The sequence below is a fragment of the Botryllus schlosseri genome, chromosome 11 (assembly GCF_051294905.1).
Source record: "Botryllus schlosseri isolate E-star chromosome 11, Bs_hap1, whole genome shotgun sequence".
NCBI classification, from domain to species: Eukaryota; Metazoa; Chordata; class Ascidiacea; order Stolidobranchia; family Styelidae; genus Botryllus; species Botryllus schlosseri.
The window spans coordinates 4355662-4374326 of record NC_137246.1 but is presented as its reverse complement, the minus strand read 5'-3'; the positions used below and the strand labels follow the sequence as shown (position 1 = coordinate 4374326).

The following is an 18665-nucleotide window of genomic DNA, read 5'->3' as shown; positions in this document are numbered from 1 at the left end:
GCATAATGTAGGTCAGCGGTTGCCAAACTTTTTGAAAATATTTTACGTGGTAATGCGATGACTATGAATATTTATACGAATGTATATACGACTGAAACGATATGGGATTGTTGACAGACTTTAAGGCTGCTGCACACTGGCTTTGCGACACGACTAAAACAGGTAATTCCCCGATCGTGTCGCGCTCACGATCGCGGTATAGTTGCGTTTTGCTGCACACTGGGACACTGAGTCGTAACGTAGGCCTATCTGTTCTGTACCAGCTTAATGATTTCGTAACAGTATAGGTTCTTGGTTATTACTAGGGCCATTTAAAGTCATTAAAGTCATATTTTTTTCTATGCATCAGTAAGTCGTGAAATCAATTTTAACGCAAAAATCGCATCCATATGGGGTATATTAGGAAAGTTATAAAGTCATATAAAGTCATATTTTCCTGGTTAGGTCATATTTGAGTTATAAAGTCATATTGTTGTATACTTTAAATAAAATGTGTCAATTGAAGCAATTACGCACTAAAAAAGTAAGGCAATTTCTGATTGAACAAAAGCAAACTGTAAGGTTAGCCTACATAACATTACAGTCGCAGACCTGTGAGGTCACACATTGCATTGTGTTGCTACACAATCTGTTTTACTTCTGTGCACTGAAGTGGGAGGTAATTTGAAGTTCAGAGACTTCCACAAGTGAAAGAAATAGTCAACGTATGGGAAGCTGAAGAAGGAGTTATTGTAAAGAGCGTCAAAGATTCAGTGAACGATCCAAAGTTGACGAGTCAGTTAACAGAAATATGCCTCCACTACAACAATATTTCAAACTTGATACTGAAAATGGAGTTGTACGTACACTATCAAAGAGGCTCATGCTGATCTAAATGGGCTTGGTTTCGGAAAAGATCCGCTTGAGCTCAAATATTACATTAAGAAGCGATTGGACAAAAACGATGTGAAACAAATTATGGAGCTACAAAGACAAGACATTTCACCAGCGCTGTGTGCAAAACTGCAGAAGTGTCAACAAACACCTGCGTCTGTGGAGCGCTTATTTTCCTTACTAAAGTCATTTTTAGGTCCAAATAGTAACTTTAAAGACTTCAACATTCCACACTATACATGAAACTGTACTACAAAAGTGGTTTAAAATAAAAATGGATGTGTATTACTGTTATGTTGTTCATGTTTTACTCGTCAGTTACATAAGTGACGTTGGTTACATGTAAAAATACACGATTTTCGCATAAAGTCATATAAAGTCATATTTTCCCAAATATAAAGTCATATAATTGATTTTTTAAGGTCATATAAAAATGGCCCTAGTTATTACTATTGAAGAACACTTCAAGATATTTCCTCCACATATGTGATACTTCCTACACCAGGGATATCTAGACTAGGGATTGATAACTCTTTTTTGCCCATTACGTGATGAGGGCAAAAGTCCAATTATCTGTGAGGACTGCTGTCTGCACCTACGGATCCTTGTTGCCCACTATTACTCTTCAAGTTAGATAACAAATTGTTGATGACATCATAGTGGCCATGACGTCATAGTGACCATGACGTCATAGTGACTATGACGTCACAAATACTTTTCTTTATTATAATATTCGTGAAATGGCATGCAATTAATTGATTATAAACACAAGATAAACCGTTACAGGACATGCAATACCACCAATTTTGATTGTGTCAATCCTTGGAAGCCTTTGACGTAAGCTTCCTAATTTTACGAAGTTTTTTTGCTGGTGGCTCAACAAGAGATGGTTTGCTGTTGAATCGCTCAAGTTCATTCTTCGCAAAGCAATTGAAAGCTGTCTGGACGATGGAGTTGAAGTTTGCATGACCAGATTGACAGCAGTTATTCAAAAGAGGGCGCATTAGGCTTGACAAATGAACCACCTCGTGAGTTGCCTCCGTGAAAACAAATCTTTGGTTTTGACAACAAAACAATTTTTGCTTCATGTCCATGGAATCACTTATGATGGTGAAATATTTGACAGCAAGCGCCGTTATTGCAAAGCATAACTCGGTAGGCTCAGCAAGTCCACCTCGATCAGCCATTTTGAATATTCTTTTGAATTCTTCTGGGAAGCAGAAATCCAAATCCGGAACATCACGGTCGGTTATCAGCAATTTTTTGCAATCCATGCACTTTCATCGCACAGAAATTGATCGGCCAATGTATCCACTGACAAAATATATAACACCGGCCTCTTCAGTTGTGATAAAATTCAGCGGTGCAGAGATAGGCAAAAGAAAGCTCACCAACCATTTGAAATCTTCTGCAAGTTGTAACACAGTTGCGGTCAAAGGTGGGTCTTGTTCATTCAAATTAAGAATACTCTTCAAACCATGCTGCTGAAGTAAGCTCAAGCAGCGGAACTTCTTTTCCGCAAGCAGCAGTAACTGCTTCACGGACATGAAAAAGTTTGCCCCATTAGCTTGCCGGTACATGCCAAATCTAGCCTCAATGGGATCTGACATGACTTTTCCGGTGAGAAAATACTTCACGCCATGTTGCGATTGAAGGTATTTTGACAGTGAAAGGACTGAGGTCATGGATTGAATACAAGCCATAAAGGTCTCGTTAGCGAGCCCAGCTCTGTCAGATCTTTGCCACTCCATGAATATAGTTATGGCTTTGTTCAGGAATGCTTCCCCTGGGTGGACACAACCTTCCATTTCTTGTAAAGGCATGTAGAATGGATTTCTCTTCCTAGTAGCTTTATTACAGGGGTGGGCAAACTTTTGAATTCGCGGGCCGCATTCAACATCTGAATCCATTCGCGGGCCGCACAATGTAAAATTGGGATTATAAACCAAACCGCATATTGTTATTTGATTGTATAGTGAGGACATTGAGATAATATATATGCTTATATAAAACAAATCAAACATTGTTTTGATGATATCGTACACTCGTCAGAAACAGTGGCGAGATTCCATAGGCTGGTCGACCTCTATAACCAATTCGTTAAAACTATGCAGAGATGGAAGTTGGTTGTCCCGACTCCCGATTCTTGGAACAGGATTGCAATTTAAATCTGTGAGCAGCGATCTGTTCATAGATTTTCTAATTCCACTTTGGGTTCAGTTCTAGGACACACAATGCTGACAGCATCATAATCATGTTAGCTTCAAACACGCTTCCACTATGTGTAGATATAATATAAATACCCTAATTCTATGCATAGGCCTACAGAGATCGAATCTACCTACGACACGCGCGAATCGTTTTTTATAAGCAAATCACTGAAATAATTGAAACTGAAGAGGCCAATCTGAAATCACGCTCGTCATCCGAATTATGTCAATCTCGTTTAGGATTTCTGTGATGTTTAGCAATTGAAACCTTTCAAACTGCGTGGGCCTTAAGATATGGCTGTCGCGCCGGAAATTGAACATCATCATCATCATCATTGGTTTATTAGCAATTTTATCAGTTCAATACACCACAAAAATGCGATACAATGAAAGAAAGGAAGATGTCGAAGCGACTAGGTTGTCTATGGAATCTGACACCCACCTTGGCCTAGGCGATGTAAAGAGGAGGCATGCACACTGAATGAAGGTAAAGAAGATAGTATAGAAAAAGAATGCGACAAGAAATAATATTGGAACTATTGGAACTATTGGAACTATTTACCTTAGAACAGTGGTTATCAAACTTTTTAAGACACACCCTCCTGATGATGGTGAACGATTTCGCTCCCCCTTATCGTCATATCACAAAACGCTGCGAAGATGCTAGCAAACCTAACGGATAGTTTGATGGCATGGAATGTTACAACTGTGCTTGAGAGATATGAAATTCAGACTGAATACAGAACAATAATAATTATTTGTAAGTAAATCGCGCCATGCGCGAAATTTTTTTTAGTTGAGATCAGCTTCGCGTTCCCTTTCAGATGCTTTCACGCCCCCAGTTTGAGAACCAGTGCCTTAGAATTATCATGATGAAATATATTAAGAAAAAGTTTAATCAAGTCCCTGCATTAATTTGGTTTTAGTACGCATTTTATCAATATTTCTAATATTTCTATTCCTAATTTCTTTAGGATCTCGCGGGCCGCACAGAACGGTGTTGCGGGCCGCATGCGGCCCGCGGGCTGTAGTTTGCCCACCCCTGCTTTATTAGGACTTTTCACGGACATGATGTTCCATATGTTTTCAATGAATTCCAGATAACGTGCTGTTTGTAAAAATCCAGAGAATTTGCAAGAGGCTCCTTCATGCAGTGGCTGCCCATATGCCTTAAGCCCAATCACAGTGCTTTCACTGAAAACAGCAAGAGCATGTATAGGCGACGTTCGAGCAATACCACTAGGATTCAAAGATACTTTAGTTAATTTGTGAGCAGCTTTGACGGGAAGGCCTTCTTCAAGTTCATACAATTTTCGTATGTGACTGAACTTGGCATCGCACGACTCTCCTAAAATATCCTCATGACCAGCAGTGGGAGGATTCATCCGCTCTTTGTTTACAAAGTTATTATATATGTTTTTGAAATTATGGGTAAAATCAAAAATGAGAAACAGCTCTTCTCCACTCCTCACTGGGTGCTCGATACTCGGACGAAGCTGACCACCACAAAGCTCAATGAAGAGTTTCCTGTTACAAACATGGTTATCTGTTGACACCGCTATCACCAGGAAGAATTCATCCAAAGCCTGCATGACAAATTCAAACCACTTGCGAAGGCGGTCTGTATCCAATTTTTCAACTGGAATCAGGCAAGCAATATCTTTGTACTTGCAGAACAGAGACTGGACCATAAATGCCAGTACAGTTTTTGCTGGTTTGCCTTCCTCAGTCAGACCCGCGAATGAGCCATTGGTGTACTCAATTCTTTGTGCCGTATACACCTCATCTATCATGAGGCATACGATACGATCGCGGGGTGTTAAGTCTTTTGATCGCTCTTTTAAATAATGCAAGTCTACTTTTCTTGGCTCCACAGTCATTTTCGATGATATTTGGCGAAGTCGACTCATCGAAGGCAAGGCAAAGAAATGCTTCAACTTTTTGTACAGTGCAGGACTAGTCAATCTCCACAGGAAAGCCAACATAAGAGTATCAGGTGAATATCGGCGACCTTTTGGGTGGATTTGAATCAATTTCAACTGTTCCACAATAAATCCTAACAAAGGTGTCATGCAGCCATCCTGTAGAGCTGCGGACTCTGCCGTAGCGACGAGATAATCTTCCAGGATAGACACAGCAAGACTAATGCTGCTCGAGTCATCACTGCCACTATACAGTTTCCTGCATACCGCAAGCACATTCGCTACCTGGCTGGTGCTTTGTACAAATCCGGTTGGAAGCACGTTCTCATACATCGATCTGGGAACTGGTTTGGAATTAACAAAAGCAAAGACTTCCAAATTCTGCTTTATGAGAACGGATATGGCAAGTTTCGGTGGATTGATCATATTTTCTGATGTCTCTATCCAGTGAAATTGCAGCGAATCATCGGTGCACACAGAACTATATCCAGATGGTAGTGTCTCGCTCTTAATCTTCTCCATCAGAGAAGCTAATGTTTCAATATTTTCAAGCAGAAAAATTTGCTTGTTACGGCCCTCAATTAGAGAATTTTGCATTTCACGTCTTGCTGAAGCACTTGATTTCGTACTCCGAGATTTAGGGCTCGGTACACTCAAATACTCCGACAGATTCGGGAAAATATGAGGAACAACAACCGGTTTCAAACGCGATCTTGATAATTTCTGAAATTCGTGCTTGTTTCGGCGGGTGCTGTTTGTATCACAGGTGTCTACTATGAAGTCATCAGGAGAGAAATGCTACGCACACACCCTGAAGTACATTGTTACTATCCAATTTTTGCGTGGAATGGCTCTAGTCCATTTCTGGCGTAAATGTTGCTCTTGCGGAAAAACAAACATGCGTTCATGTAAAACTGAGCATTCCTCTACTGTAGAACTTTTTCTGGGTTTGTATCCAGTACGGCAATTTGGCACACAGCAGGTATATCCAATTCGTCAATCGTAGTGTCAGCGTCAGATAAATTCAAGTCTAATATAATTAGTTCCAGCAATTTATGGTGATAAAATGGAAATTAGATGATATAGGCGTGTAAGCATATGCGCCTGTAAGCCTATGTCCTGTATTATGCCTATTGCCTATAGGCAGGGTTGCCATCGACATGGACCCAAAAAGAAGGACAGTCGAAAAATTAGATAGGCATTAAAAGCGTTTATGTACATATACGTTGTATTTATACGATTAGTGGCATATCACATTCCAGAAGCAATCTGCTCCAGCAATTCCTTGTTAGCATAAAATGCTTCATGGACCTCACGACAGCTCAGGTCTAGGTTTACCTTTACTCAGGGCCGAAACAGCACTTCGTCAGCCCCTAAAAACACGTTGGTCTTGCCCCCATGGGGTGATAAACCAAACCTCTTCACCTCGTTGTGATTAGAGGCGTCAACCAAGATGGAAAAAGCCTGTACATAAAGTTTAGATAAAATCATTTTTTAATCGTGGAGCAAGAACTCCAGTAACAATGCTTGTAGTCTAAGTTCTGGCCGAAGCAAACTTCTTTGCGATGTTGGAATGAGAACAATTTCTATGTGCAATCGTTGGTGCGGAATGATTGATGGTGTTTGCCGTATCGAATGCCCAGATACCCTCAGCAGCAGCAGCCTGGTAGTCTCTGGTCGTTGGTGTTGATCGACTTGTGAAAAAATTATTCATCGACGGGCTCTAATTAATCAATATGACACAATTCTTGCGTTTTGGGGTATCAATATGAGTTGAAATACCGGTCTTTCCTATGGTCTCCAGCTCCAGGTTAATGTTGCAATTGCAGATATTGCAATGTGCGAAGCACTCGTCCTTCAAGCTTCGTTTGATACCTTTAAATTCTCTCTCATAATCGTCACGAAAAACGATTTTATGCATGCTCATTTCAACTACCAGATTTAACCTTATTAGCAGCTAACACTATATGTAGCCTACAATATAATTTAGATAAATTTATCAATGATTTATAGCTTTACTTTTTAAGCCAAGTGTCGACGCCTTTTTTCAGTACGCAATACATTCTGCCTTCCCTACAGCTTATTCTGCTTTAAACTAACCAGCAGAAACCTGACACTGGTTTTTACTGCTAAGATGAATTCCGCTGCATTAGGTTGGTACAGTCAAAACTGCTGTACCACTCACTGCCCTAGCTAAGTTATTGCACCACTTCGAAGTCAAATCAAGTGGTGCGTACGCCACTGAGTTCCTTTCATTCATGATGTCATAAAATCGCGACGCAAAAGCTAAATTTAAGAATATTATGCTACACATATACCAGAGGGAAATCATCGAAGTTATGTAGTTGTTGAAAATAAGACAAAATAAGGAAGCAAGTCAAAAATAAGGACATTTCTTAGAAATAAGGACAGTTGAGTTTTCTAAGACGTGGCCCTTCAAAATAAGGACAAATCTTAGAAATAAGGACGGTATGGCAACCCTGCCTATAGGCATGTAAGCCTACATGCCTGCAAGCCTACAGGCCAGTAAGCCTATAGGGCCAAAGCCTTGGACGCTGCTCAGTCGCCCACTCGCCCAGCCTATAGGTCTGTCTGTCTGTCTATATACTGTGTAGCACCAGTGGCTATACGTCAAGACAAAAAAAAACACGAGTACAAATCAGCCAGTCACTACCACTACTACTGAACGACTCGACTAGTTCTTACCGGTACTTCTCGCGCGTGACAAACTTAACGAGCTGAGTAGACAATACTGTTACCGCTCCAACGTTTAAACTATCAAAACTTATCCTCAGTTCAGTTCAGTAAGATCTACGGTCAGTCCATCCCGTGCATCAATAGTAACGACGCAGTTAGCGATGAACGCAAACCCGCAATTACAATTAGAATTAGTACCGGCACTGCTCAAACGCGATCGTCATCGACCTTTCGCACGAGATTTATAAGACAGTTTGCCAGTTAACTTACGATGTACGATCGTCCCTAACTTATCTAGTAGATGCCTGGCGAACAGTATATATCCCTGAATTGACAAATAACAACGCACACAATTTGAAGTGCGAGCGCAACGATATTCCTTCACCTCAACTCCTGTTTGACAAGAATGCCCTCATTCCGTCAATTGAGTACGCCAGTGGTTCCCAACCTTTTTCGTCTCGTGCCCCCCTTGGCCGATATTTGAGCTAAAATTCCCCCCCTATGAAAAAGTTGCCTGTAACTTAAATAATGTGCTTTTTAACGCGCAACCATTTATTGACTGAGCAATTAATGGCCAAACATATTGAGATATGTCCGAACTATGGCGAATGCGCAGTGCGCACTAAATTTTGGTAAAGTAGCCCAGAGTCAAATTTGACCTGTTTTTGACCGGTCGGGTAGCCGCTGACGAAAAATAAATCACCAAGTCCGCTTGCTATGGACTTGGGTTGAATCGATGAATTTGGCACGGTATGTCTTTCACGCAGTGGCGGCTCGTGACAATATCGGGTGGTGGGGCAAGGGCTGCAAGCGACTTTTTATCAAGATGACGTCACAATGGCGTTTTCCAACGTAAACAAGTAACTTGGTGGTACGGACTACGGTAACACGAACTTCCCGACAACAGTGATTTTAACGTATGTGCCGCGAGAGGTCTGCCGGTGAGCTGTGACTTGAAGTGTGGTAACTGCGTAAACGGCGTACGGAACAAAGATTCGACACGGTTCATGTTCGCACTATACCTGACTAATTATCTGCAGCAATGGAAATGACTATAACTCGAGAGATTGCGTAAGCCTAACTGGAAAGGTCAACGAGTTCGGACACATACGCAATTGTTATCTCATAGATTGGACATGTCATATTGAATCCAAAACATAATTCTGAAGAACTACGGATAGCGGCCTCGGAAATTCGGTCCCGGTACAGCATAGGAGATTTTGGCCTTGAGGCTGGAGACTGTCACACGACACATACGGCTTACGGTCTATAGTGTCTATATGTCTGCTGCAAAATCGCCTTGGGAAAATATATTACCGAATAAATACGTGGATGAAAGCCGAAAACTTGGTACACTGTTACATGAAATCATCGAGAAATAGCCTCATGACCGTTTTCGGTATGGTACACTGTCAAAATTAATACGAACAGACCAACACCGAATTTTGCGTAAAATTTACTGAGGAATAGGCTGATCAAGCGATCAGCTCTTAGCCGCCATCGAAAACGAAACAGCTATCGCGCTTGACAGGGGTTGTAATTGTAAGCAAATGACCTGAAGGCCACAATTTCACGGTGAAATTGACATTGGAGAATATAAAATGAAAGTAAATATTTGAATGCAAACCGAGGATGTTAGTAAACTGTTTCATGATATCATCATCTCATCACCTATCTCAGTATGGAACACAGTTAGCGTTAACACAGATACACCGGCTTTTGCGTGAAATCCGCAATGCGTTAGGTGGGCTAAGTGTCAGATCAGCGCACATCTCTACCATACTCGACCTTGATAACGAAATTGCTGCCCTAATCATTGAGTGCCAACCTTGAGACTAGGTACAGCGTTCGATACTAAAATCAAGACATACCATGCAAAAGCTCATGACGGATCTAGGTAAGGAGCATCGTTAAAATCAATGGAGACCAATACCGGCTTTACGTAAAATATGTTTGCGATAAATGACGAGTCAGCTCTCACTCGACTTAGGAAACGAAATTACCACAAACACAGTACAGTGACAAACTTGAAACTTGGTACAGCGTTCGATACTAACATTAAGACTTACCGTACCAAATGTCATGACCGATCTCGGTATGGAACATCGTCAAAATCAATGGATACCAATACCGGCTTTTGAGTAAACTCTGTTTGCGATACATGACGGTCAGCACACACTCAACTTCGGAAACGGAATTACTACCCTAAACTTTAAGTAGAAACCCTGTAACTTGGGACAGTGTTAAATACCACCATCACGACATGACATACCAAGTTTCAAGAATTATCATGGTGTGAAACACCATCAAAATCGACCTATACCAGCAAAGGTCGACTAAACGCATATGACGGTAACCGAGTTCAGATATAGATACGATTGTTACATCACACCTTAAGGGCGACTAGGCTATGTTGCCCCGGTTGCTCGGTAATTTTATGAATAGGAGAGAGTAAATCACTGTTTCTTTATTGTGCGCGGCTTTGAGAGAATAGACAGTGAAAGCTTGTTATGAGCGCTACCGGGGCATGCCCCGGCTAGGCATTCGCAAAGCGAAAACACGGAAGAGAATTCGATTTTCGCAGAGACTTCGCTATATATGGGCATTTACAAGCGAAAGGACAAGAAGAATACGATTTTCGCTGTGATTTCGGTATATATAGATTGCTCTGCGTCTCTAAATGGTAAAGAACTGTTATTGAACAGAATTTTAGGTGGGGCAATGCCCCAGTTGCCCTATAGGACGAGCCGCCACTGCTTTCACGTTAGCTCATATGTTGGCTTAAAAAGTTAAACAATCTCACTAGCGGCCTTGTGCTGAATTCGGCTTGACGTTTTCTTGCTCAGTAGCAATTTGGTCGAGAGGCCGTCGCGGATCCAACGAAATCGTCTCTTGAGCCTCACTTTATCAGGGGGTTTAATATCTACGGAAGACACCTAGCTTGAAATCCGCCAAAGAAACATACAATTGTAAAGAACTAATTTCTACTTAACAGTTCTGACGTCTGTACCATAAAAATCGAAAAACCTTGTGACCCCAGTGTATCTTCAGATACCATGCCAAAGTCGGATTTCCCCTAAAAAAATTAAGCCAGATTCCCCCCTAAAAATTACAAAATTCCCCCCAAGGGGAGAATTCCCCCCCCCCCCCGGTTGGGAACCACTGGAGTACGCGGTCACGTGACTAGTTATCAACCCCGTAGTCTAGATATCCCTGTCCTACACATATGTGTTTTCCATGTGTACTGAGAGCATTTTGCCGATGCTCCGAATTTTGATAAGTGATACACCATAATGCCACTAAGACTAAGATATTCTCAAATTCGAAAACTCAGTTTATTATTTCAACTCAAGACGCAAATGCACAATATACAGTAACCAAGATACAAATAATATAAGCAAGAAGGTGTCTAATCGTTGAAATGCCCTGACATAGTCCATCAATCAGATATCTTTATAATATATAGGCCGACTCTACTTGGCCTACCGGTACTTTCGTAACGTCAAGCATGTCAGTGGCATTATTGACGGGCTAGCGGTCATGTTCTCTGTTATTCATCTTGTATTGTGAACATATAGTAAATTATTTAGCAAATATATCTTCAATTCGTTCAGCCATCTTCAAGTTATCAACTTGAGGTTGAATCTTTCTTTTTCTGGGCTTGTTGGATATCATACAGCGCCCTGAGTCAATCCCAAGATAAATTACGCATCTGGTACACGAGAATGTTAAGTTAGGAAACTGAACGATTAGAAAAGATTGCAATAGCACCGCCGAAATAAGAGTTCGTGCTTATTTTCTACTGCTACTGAGCCCGCAACTCGCGACAAAGTTGGAACTTCATGCTGCAGCATGAAGTAGATGTAGTATTAGGCAGTTAGGGCGTGAAGTGGTAGATAGTTGGCTTCGTATTTGCTGGTTTGAGGTGATCGTATCGTGTCGGAATCTATGCGCAGATAGATTGGATGGGGCACGGAATGATTACGGACGATGCTGCGCGAGCATTCTACAGTCAGTGATGTTGCCCCATAGGTTGTCCAATGGACAATGTCCATACTCGCGTGTAGATGGCAAGGCTGCTGCTGGTGTAGGTTTAGGCCTAGCTCTCGGAATACGGTTTGCGTGAGTTTGGTTGCTATATGTAGGCTTGTGTCTCGTATTGGTAGTTCGTCTGTTTCCGTTATCAGTTTATATGTATCGCTATTGTGAGAGTAGAGTTTAGTATGAATCGCCGTCTTGAGTACTGTGTCGTGGAATATAATCTTAACATAACCGTATGGACTTGTGTGCGTTTCGGTAACGAGTGTTGGCAGGCGGCAATCGCAGAGAGGCGAGGTCCCGAGCCCATGAACACACCGCGTACCCTGTTAGGTAAATCGCGCCGTATCAGGGTCACTATAGAAGTAATATGCACAAATATCGGACACCACATGTTCTGTATGAGTGCAAACTAGGGTTGGATCATCCGGATGGTTGTTTTTGCTATTTCTGTGGTTTACCTATCAGTTTGCAACAAGTGAAATACAAAATATGGTTAGAAGTAAAGTAAGGATTTGTTATAACTTTACTTTGTCAAGAAAATTGGAGACCAAGATAAAATATGGGCATTTCACGTGCTCTGCGGAACACGCCGATGAACTTTGGATGGCTGGCTTAGGGCAGGGGAGGGCAACATACGACCCGCGGGCCGGATCCGGCCCGCGAAGTGATTTTGTCCGGCCCGCGGCTAGTTTTCCGTATTATATGATAATGTGGCCCGCGGCTCAGTCTGCCGAGATTCCCCGCTACTTCCTACTACGTCAAATTTTAGTGACTGTATGTTATTATATACATGCATGCGTAGGCCTACTGCCCAGCGTGCGAGAGTGGAGCTTACGCGTAAGTTCGTTGAAGCGGGAAGACTTGCATTATCGGCATTTACGATGTACTCAACCCAAATATCGTGTGTGGTAATCATGGCGTTTGTCGACTACAACGGTCATTTACACCAGGCCGACATTTCTTACTTTTGATTCCGTAGCCGCCGATTTGTAGCATTGCGCACTTCTAGGCTTTTGTAAGACACCGCTTATACCAGGGGTCGCCAACTCAAGACGGTTCGCGGGCCACTTTTCAAATGTCGTAGAAGCCGCGGTCCGCATGGATTCAATATCGAGATAAAATAGGCCACATAGTTGAACACAGAACAACGACGCTATCTCGTCATCTACTCAGCCCTAATGAATTGATATATTGGTAAATTTGAGGTACCGGGCTTATCGAACGCCTTGAAATCTTAATTAATGATTGCACCGTGTGTTGATTGATGTTTTTGCGGCATATACACCGACTCATGATACACATACACACGATCTGCGCATATGCATACCATGAGTGCATGACGTGCATATGCCGCCGGACAAGGAAGTGCAGATAGCCTTTACGGCTTTTTAAGTCATACACCACCCCTCCATGCTATCCCAGTAATGCATGAGCGCCAAGCAAGGAAGCCATGGATGCCAGTGTTATACTAATCAGGTCTTCGGTCTGACCCGGCCGGGAATCGAACCCACGACCTACCGATCAAGAAGCCGGACGCTTAACCATTACGCTATCTTGTCGATCAGAGAGAAGCAGACATGGTGGCGCATGTATGACAATGCTGTTCTCGAATCCACGTTGTCTTCGTCATTATGGGCGAGAAATGGCTTTGAAGTGACATTGCTCTCATTAACATACATTCATTAAACACGATTTACACCATGTATATGTGGATAAATGAGCGAATAATGTGTCGATTCAACAATCCGGCCCGCCAAGTGCTTAATTTTCATATATCCGTCCCGCCGACTGGAGAAGTTGCCCGCCCCTGATCTAACGTAATCATCATAAAACACCGGCAATAGTTCAACGTTGATGAGTATTATCTGATTGTGACGTTAACGCTACTACTGATATATTATGCTCTTTTTCCGGAATAAATGAACATTAATTAATTATTGATCCGCGAACATACAAAGTTCTAAATTCACATAAGAATAAGCGAGAATTCATATTCCCAAAAACAGCTCAGTACGCGTTTTCGAAGTAGTCGCATTAGTCCTAAATACACATATTAGAATATTAGTGCTAAATACACATAATAGAATATCTAAGGAAAGTATCATCTAACCTAACGTATAATGAATGTTAATTATTTCTCGGAAGCATGGACCGGGCATAGTCCGACGTTAATTATATTATGAGAGTGTTTACATTCTAAATAGCCTGAGGGGCGGTCTATAATAAGGATCTCCTCACTACTTGCATTCGTATCTTTGAATGATTTTGAATTCTTCGAGAATTGATTTTTAGAGCTTCGTCATTGTTTTCAAATATTATTCTGCACCTTTCTCTCACCATTTTAAAACTATACAATACGTAACAAGAAACCCTCATGCAGTATACAAGATAGCAAATAGTTTCAACAAAACCAAGCAACTATGACCACTTGATATCCCCTTGTAATCAGATCTTTACTGGGATTAGTAGAGCCTATACATCAAGTGATTTCTTGGTTGGGTGACCTTCTCAAAGACACAAGGTTTGTTTAAACTCCCTCCATCCTTTCCAAAAGGCAATATATTATATCGATTTGGTCGTACGACACTACCCCGAACCGCAAGGTCGTAGCTGTAACACTCAGTAACACCTCCAGTAGTGAGAGACGCCCTCTGTATAGTCTCGTAACACTAGAAATCCATGTTCACACTAAAGCAAATTTGCGATATATTTACCGTAAGAGAGCTCAATGTGAATGAAAGTAATTCGAAAACTGCCTTCACTATGAACAAAGTCGTTTTCGTAAATATGCAATTTGTGTCCATGGAGGATACAATGCATTTATCCTATTTACATATATGTAATTTCATAAGTTGAGAAATAAAATTAAAACAAACCCAATAGTTATAATTGCAAATTACACTAATCCTAAAGGTAGGCCAACATATGATAACTAGGGCGATTTTTTTGACACGTCAAAAAAGTCAAAATTTGGTCAAAATTGTAGCGTTAGGTCAAAACATGTCAAAATTGTTTACAAACTCAAGTTTTTTTGCAACTTGTATTACGTTTGTATCGAAGACTTTGCACTGTCAATGAGCTTATCCTTTGACATTTTACAGCTTGTAGCCTACTTTATAGGCCTACCTCTGCAGACAGCCCATTGTCTGCTCATTGTGAATCATAAACATTCAAATTAGGTTGACATGGTGTTATGCTCAACGTACCGCAATATCCTAACTGAAGCAAGCCTGCGTGGGCTTTGCATGGATCTTATATCAATAAGCGCATGATGAAAAAATGTGATGTAGACAGCATTGTCAGAATGAAGCAACACGGTGTTTCACCAGCAGTGCACGCACAACTTCAGTGTGGTCAGCCAACAACTGCTGCTGTTGAACGTTCTTTCTTCATTCTTGGCAAGCTACTTAGTAACGACAGACACTATCTACCCGAGAATGTAGTAAAGCATCTTTCGTTGTACTCCAACAAATTTTAAGTATTTCTACCATAATACGAGATGTAACTATTGGAATTCGTCACAGGGCCAGATTTCGTTAAAATAAAGTTTTTTCATGTGAAGATTTGTCAGCTTTTGAGTCAAAAAAGATTTTTCAGGCCTAACTACTTCGTAAGGACAGACAGTTCCAACCAGAAATGAAGATAAGTAACACAATTCTAACATTATGTGGGAAAACACCTAATTTGCATACGTTAGGTCAATATTTGGTCAGAATTAAGTTTTTCAAGGTCGCAAAATGTTACAATTTTAATTTTTTCAGGTCAAAATCTTCCGTTTTTAAGGTAAAAAAATCGCCCTAATGATAAGCTAAGCACGGACATCGTTCGAACAAGCCACGAACACATTCATTTCAGTGGATCTCTAGATTTTTTCAATCCGCGTTTGTGGCATTTTCATCTCTGATAGTGTTGAGTTGTGTGTCCACTCTCTGCTGTAAAGTGTCATCTCCTGTCGACGCTCCCACTCCGCATTTTCCGAGCACCCGCTTGAAGCTTTTCTTGGTTGCTTTCCAGATAGCTTCTGATCCGACATTATAGAGAATTGGATTGAGTGCTTCGGTCAAATTCAACACCCCACGTTGCGCTACGAACGCAATTGTGTACATTCGAAAGTCTTCGATTGCTCCCAGTAACGAGAGAACTCGAAATGTCAACTTCGGAATATAGCCAACGACAAACGACGCCATGATGAAGCCCAGTTGTATCAGAGCTTTTCGCTCCTCTTGTCTCGACTCTACGTTGCCTGTCATTTCCTGACGTTTCAATTTCTGTTTGAGGAGTGTCATCGTGATGGAAATGCAACAAATCACAATCATGGATATCGGAATAAAATTCAGTACAACATTATCCATCAAATTGTAGATATGAAAATTCCATCTGAATTCTCTCTGACGAAAGCAAATCGTATGCCCTACGCGTGAAACAATAACATCCAGGTAGATAACCGGTATTGGCATCACCAATGCAGTTGTTGCTATGGAGGCGGTAATTACTATGACTTTGGCTCTTTTTGTCGTCATTACTCCGATTGCCATTGTGGGACGGAGGGTCGCGTACAGTCGCCATAAAGATAGGGCAAGCACAAGTTGAACCGTGACGGCCGATGTAACTGACAATGTACCATGGACAGTCTTGCACACAATTCTGTTCCAAGGATATTCCTTTCCAACGGAGGCATCCAGTATTTGAGTAATCATCAACGGTGACGCTACAGCGGAGATAATATCAGAGCAGCACAAGCCGGCGATGAATATATTCAGGGGTGTTTGTTTCATTCCGCAAAGAACTCCAAGGGTGATCACGTTCGAGACGATTGAAAAGATATAAATGATGGCGAATGTCGTGAAAATCGTGATTAGTTCGTTTGCCGAAAACGCTTGCGTAATGTTCGGACCTTCAGTTTCGGCGATAAGTTGTGGTGTTGTAGATTCAAGATTGATGTTTGTGCTGTTCATGATCAGGCAGCAATTTGTCGAATGTCAAGTCGGGACAGCCAAAATTAAATTTATGACTTATGAACTATTGAGGTCCACCTAAGAACAGAATTAAAAATCTGAATGGGGGATCGCGTGGCGAGCGAATGTTTGAGACTTATGAACTTTGGAATATGTGTATATGGACAAATTACACACATAACAATCGCATTCCCGATTTTTTAGATATAGCGTATAGCCCACAGGCGGCAATGTTGGGATCAAGTCACTACCTTCGAGTCACGATTAATCTCGAGTCATTGCACATTTTGACTCGAGTCAAGTCATTTCAATCGATTTTCTAAGGTGACTCGAGTCAAGTCAAGTCCCGAGTCAAGTCACAATTCAAGTCAAATTGAATTTTAGAAGTATGAGTGATGATGCAAAGTCATTATACTTTGCTAGCTGTGTTAAAGAGAGATGAATTGGTCATTTATCTTGAATAAAATAACCAATATAAAGTTAAATATACATGCAAAAATGCGTTGTATCGCTCACGCACACGTCGAACTGCTAATAAAATAAGTCAGTAACTGTATATACATCAGGGGTGTCAAACATACAGCCCGCCCAATGACTTCATTCGACCCGCGAGGCAATTCTTAGTATAGGTTGAAAATTGCGTGTATTTTATCCAGCACATTTCTCGAATTTGTAGTAAGAAATACTACTAATAATATTCCTTCAAGATAGCAGATTTCGAGTATGTTCATTGTTCATAGGCCACATTATAACCACCCGACAGCGGTGTTGTGATTTCTAGTCATCGTCAGGAGATAATCGCTGACATTGACACCCAATTCCGAGAATGCGAAAAAGTGCATATATTGGGTTAAGAGTTAGTAATATTTTGGAATCATTTGACTGGTGCGGCTCGCGAGAGATCTGAATATTTGAATCCGGACCCCGACTTCAGTTGAGTTTGACAACTATGAGGTACATGCTACATTCTCTTATAACCAGCCAAATCAGACGATGGAATACGAAGCCTCGAGAAGTTGAAAGATATCGTACAATCAGGGCCGTAACAGCACTTCGTCAGGCCCCCCCCAAAAACTTTGGTCTTGGGCCCCCCATAGTGTTATAGACCGAACGTCTGGGGGGCGAAGCCCCCCAGACCCCCCTCCGGCGATACACTGTTTACCACTATTCATCATTTTCATTGGGAGTTTCTTTAGTGAATCAGCTTTAGTAGCCTAAGCGCGCGAAGCGCGCAAAATTTCTAGTATTCATGATTTCATCGGTCAGTATGATCGGGAATTGCATACATTGTTATCAATTTTTATCTTCTCTCTGCTCACGTAATCAGATTTGCCGGTAGAGCTGAGTGAGGTGTGTTTGAAAAGGTAGGACCACTCAATAATAATTAAACATCTTCGGGCGTATACCCGTTGGCAGGAACAAAACAGCACCTCGTCAGGCCCCCAAAAACGTGGGTCTTGGGCTCCCATAGGGTGATAAAACGCTCCCCTCCCATCACGTTGTTCGCGTTTGACACGAAATTACCCGTACTGTATTGTGAACCAGCGCGAAGCGCGAAAATTTTCGATAATTTATGATAAAATCGGTCAATCAGATCGGCGACTGCATATATAATATGCTATCAATATATTGTCCTCTCTACTCACGTAATCAGATTTGCCGGTAGAGCTGAGTGAGGTGTGTTTGAAATGGTAGGACCACTCAATAATAATTAAACATCTTCGGGCGTATACCCGTTGGCAGGAACGAAACAGCACCTCGTCAGGCCCCCAAGAACGTGGGTCTTGGGCTCCCATAGGGTGATAAAACGACCCCCCATCACGTTGTTCACGTTTGTCACGAAATTACCCGTACTGTATTGAGAGCCAGCGCCAAAATTTTCGATAATTTATGATAAAATCGGTAAATCAGATCGGCGACTGCATATATAATATGCTATCAATTTATTGTCTTCTCTACTCACGTAA

The 18665-nt window shown here is 41.5% G+C and overlaps 1 protein-coding gene across 1 annotated transcript in view; it reads right to left on the bottom strand.

The window, feature by feature from the left end:
- LOC145450963 (4-galactosyl-N-acetylglucosaminide 3-alpha-L-fucosyltransferase FUT5-like) overlaps nt 1–18665 on the bottom strand; it is a 263546-nt gene that overhangs the window by 61560 nt on the left and 183321 nt on the right. The gene's annotated exons all lie outside the window — the stretch shown is intronic.